The following is a 4360-nucleotide window of genomic DNA, read 5'->3' as shown; positions in this document are numbered from 1 at the left end:
ATTTGTGACCTGCCCTGACTGACTTTTATTGCACTGGAAACCTGTCGAGTTCATGGTTATACTTCCTGCGACAAGTGTGGAGCCAAGCACTGAAGGCTACTTTCATCTCTTTACGGTAAAGAATCTCTTCTTTATACCGTCAGCTGTAGTTTGGATTGGACTGTGCAGAATAACAACAGCATGGCAGTTGGTATCTTTGAATGAACCTGTAGAATAACTCCGGGTTGCCCCAGTGTCATGAACCCCGAAAAACCAACGAAGTGCTACCATAATTTTTTTTTGGACACAAATAATAAACACCCAATCATACAAATCAAATCAGAATACATTTATCCTTAGCAACATCCCGGCTGTAGTGCTGAAGACTTGTGCTCCAGAACTAGCCGCGCCTCTAGTCAAACTGTTCCAGTACAGCTACACCCACTGGCATCTGCCTGACAATGTGGAAAATTGCCCAGGTATGTCCTGTCCACAAAAAGCAGGACAAATCTAATCTGGCCAATTAGCGCCCCATCAGTCTACTCTCAATCATCAGCAAAGTGATGGAAGGTGTTGTCGACAGTGCTATCAAGTGGCACTTGCTCACCAATGCTCAGGTTGGGTTCTGCCAGGACCACTCAGCTCCAGACCTCATTACAGCCTTGGTCCAAACATGGACAAAAGAGCTGAATTCTAGAGATGAGGTGAGAGTGACTGCCCTTGACATCAAGGCAGCATTTGACCGAATGTGGCACCAAGGAGCCCTAGTAAAATTGAAGTCCATGGGAATCAGGGGGAAAACTCTCCAGTGGCTGGAGTCATACCTAGCGCAACCACATCCCATGAATGAATAAAAATAAACTATGTACTCCAATCCCTGTAGTGCCCACCGGTCGCGGAAAGCCTCAAGTGTACAGGCAGACACCGCGTGCTCCCTCTCCAGGGAAGCATGGCACTTAGTAAAGCTTTAAATCCCCGCCAAAGTGACGGTGGGGGAGGAGGAGCTTGCGAGTATTAAAGATTTCCTTTCAGGCAGCTGATTAGGCAATTTATACAATATGAAGGGGCAAATTAATGAAATCCCCTCCCCCAAACAGTACTACTGTGCAGAAGGTAAGTAAGTGTCAGGAGGTTCTTTTAAAAGGGGAAGGATCAAATGATTGTCATCTTGTGAAAAAGACTGGAATTTTTGCCCTTATTCCTGGCCAAATATCTATTACAATGATGTAAACTCTGTCAGTACATCAATGTAATCAAGACGAAATGCAACTCTTTTGTTTTTCTGGATCATAATACCCTCCCCCAACAACATAATGTGTTGGTACATTTAATGTCCCCTCCCAAGTAGGTGAGAAAAATGTACTGTCCAGCAATAGCCTTCCCACCTTGATAAGCATAAAATGAATCTCCTCCCCCATCAAAAAAAAATAACTTATTACAATTTCTAATTTTGAAAATGGTGAGTGAATTTACACAGTTGGTCTTTATTTCCTGTTCTTAATAGCACTCAAATTTTCTTTCATTGTAAACTTTCTAAAAAATATATATTTAAGATCACCCTGGTGGCTGATAAACAAGTAGTTGTACAGTTATTGAAATGGATGGAGCCAGAATCCCAAGTTAGTGGAGAAAATGATCAAGGGTATTATAGAATCTATACCTCATGAATTCAGCCTAAAGAGACTATCTGGTTTCTTTTAATGAAATATTGAATCCTTCCAGTTTTTATTTGGTGTCCTCTGTACTTTCAGTCAATATAATAATAAACAAATACTGTTTCATGTACAGTGTGCTCTAATAATCAATACCTCTGGTTTCCATGGTTGAGGCAGATGTGGCAATTATTGTATGTGTCCGATGAGCTAATGGGGAAACCAGGTCAGTGTTGGGGGAGGAGGAGAGAAGAGATACATTTTCTGCAGCTTACAGTGCTGGGTCTGTTCCAACATGGGGCCTAGAATGGGCTGGAAGAAGTAACCTCCATTTAAATGAAAAGTAAGTTTTTCCAATATATTTATTTGAAAGGAAACTCTTACATTTATATAGTCCTGTTTCATGTTTCTCAGAATCATCTCACAGCACTTCACATACAATGAATTACTTTGATGTGCAATGGCTGTTGTTATGCATACAAATATTTGAGTTTAATTGCATGTATTTTTAGCACTGTGACATCATACTAGCAATTTTACCAGAAACAGTTTGGTTTTGGTAAGACAGAGGATGGAACTACTCAATTGTTGGCAAAATGCGGAGGCTACTGAGGAAGAAATTGAATCTTTTGCTGAATAATGCATCAAAATTATTTGGCAAGAATAATTGGATAATTGTATTTTGATGCATTATATTTGTAAGCTTTTATATTTGGAATTTTTGAATGACCTTGCAGTGGACAAAAGTAAGCAACAAAAATTAAAGCAAATATACAAATAAAGGAACTTAAAAGTAAAAGAGGTGAACAGTAGTGTAAATTTTCTGAATGTGCACCCTTGGCATAGAGCCTCGTATGCCGGAAGCACATATTGGGAAATTGCTGGCCCGCTCCTCCTGATTTTCTGTCCATTAATTTTAATTGAAAATCTTGGGGAGTATGCCTGCAGTTTCCCATTTATGTGCTCTTGGTGGGTGAGGCTTTGCAAAGGGAGCCTGGATTCATAACATTTGCCCACATATACAGCAAACTAGCAATATTTTAATAACAAATTTAAGTACAAGTTCATAACGGTCAAACACTTGAATGAAGATTAAGGTAATCAATAATAACATAAAAAGATCAGATAAACTAAGACAAGTAGATATCGGCCTGGACGTTGCTTAGAAAAGAATGGTGAGCTCATCAGTGCTCACCGTTGTTAGTGGCGAAATCGAGGAACAAGTTTCGGCGTTCGCACATGCGCAGTGCAACGTGGAAATCCAAAACTTGTCCCTCCTGGTTCGTTGGCAATGTGACAGCTTCGAATTAAAGGTATATTGCCAGCTGCAATCAGTAAAATCATTGAACTCGTGCCAACTTGCTCATCTGCCCAGCTGGAAAGTAACTAATATCGCCACAAAACCGGTATACTTTAAAATACCAGGTCTAAACTAAGTTTTAATAATGCACCAAGTCTTAATGACTGCCAAATAACTAAAAATTAACTTTTAAAAATGTGGAATCTCATTATTCCTTATTTTAAAAGTTTTTGGTCATTACAAAAACTTTTCCCTTTTGTCTGTTTTATTTAATTCGATTATTTCTTACCCTCTCTTTATTCGTTGTCTATAATTGTTTTTACAATGATTTTAATGTTGTACCTTTCACTTCCTGGATTTTACCTTGCAGCATGTCAAAAATACTACAATCTGATTGGTCGAGGGGAGAGAGTGATCCTCTTGCTTCTCCCGTGGGTCCTAGCTTTGCTTCAACCAACGTTGAGCTTTTCTTTGCTTCCTATTAGAGGAACTGCACCCAGTAAAGACCGCTGTAAGTTAGTGGGTTGATATAAATCTGTGGAGCGGCGAGCATTGTTGGTTTGCCACTCATAGCAATTTCTGGGTTCAAAGTCTCAACAAGGACTAGGCTGAGATGAATCATAGGAGCCTATTCAATCCCTCATCAGGATTGGAGTTTGGGACCAAGTATATTCCATTTGGGGCTGTAACTAATCCAATTTTTATTTACATGAACTCTTGCTTCAGGTGTATATATGCCCCCAATTTAAAAAAAACTTTCAAAATGTTACTTTCAACAAGTACCTAGTATATTGCAATATCTGAATTTGCTTGTAAAGTCAGTGCTGTAACCCTGGCTGCTTTCTAGAAAATAAAAATTAAGTCAGCCAAGTAGATTTGGACAAGTACAACTAGCAGCCTGGTTTTCCGCATTCATTCAAGTAATGTTTATAAGAAAACATGCTTTGTGAGTAAATGTATGTCTTGTGTGGTATTAAGCTTTACAGGCCAGAAAGGTCTCAGGTTTGATCCCTGATTTCTGCTGAGTTAGCTGATCTCAGTCAGGGCAGTGGTGAAATGAACATTGGTGCCTGAGAGAGGGGACAGGAATGACCTAGAGTTCCTACTTATGCTTGTTGTTCAGTGGTCCGCTTTAAATTTGTCTTACTGCAGGTTCTTTGTTGAATTGGGTTTAATCGACATACTGTTTTTGCGATTGGAAATGACATTTCACAGCTGACATATCTAATATTGAATGAAGCCTAGATGGCCTTATTGTGTCAATACTTTTTAATTGCAAAGTGATTAAAGTTGGTCTCATCAGCAACATTTCCTGTTAACTTCTGCATAATTATCAGTCCACTGATGCTGGACGTTGTTAACTTGCCACCTTAGCCAGAATTTCCTTGATCTGATTTACACCACTGCTTCACCTTTATGAACAGTATTA

This window comes from Heptranchias perlo, chromosome 2, assembly GCF_035084215.1.
Source record: "Heptranchias perlo isolate sHepPer1 chromosome 2, sHepPer1.hap1, whole genome shotgun sequence".
Taxonomy (NCBI): domain Eukaryota; kingdom Metazoa; phylum Chordata; class Chondrichthyes; order Hexanchiformes; family Hexanchidae; genus Heptranchias; species Heptranchias perlo.
Note: the sequence above shows the minus strand (reverse complement) of the source record.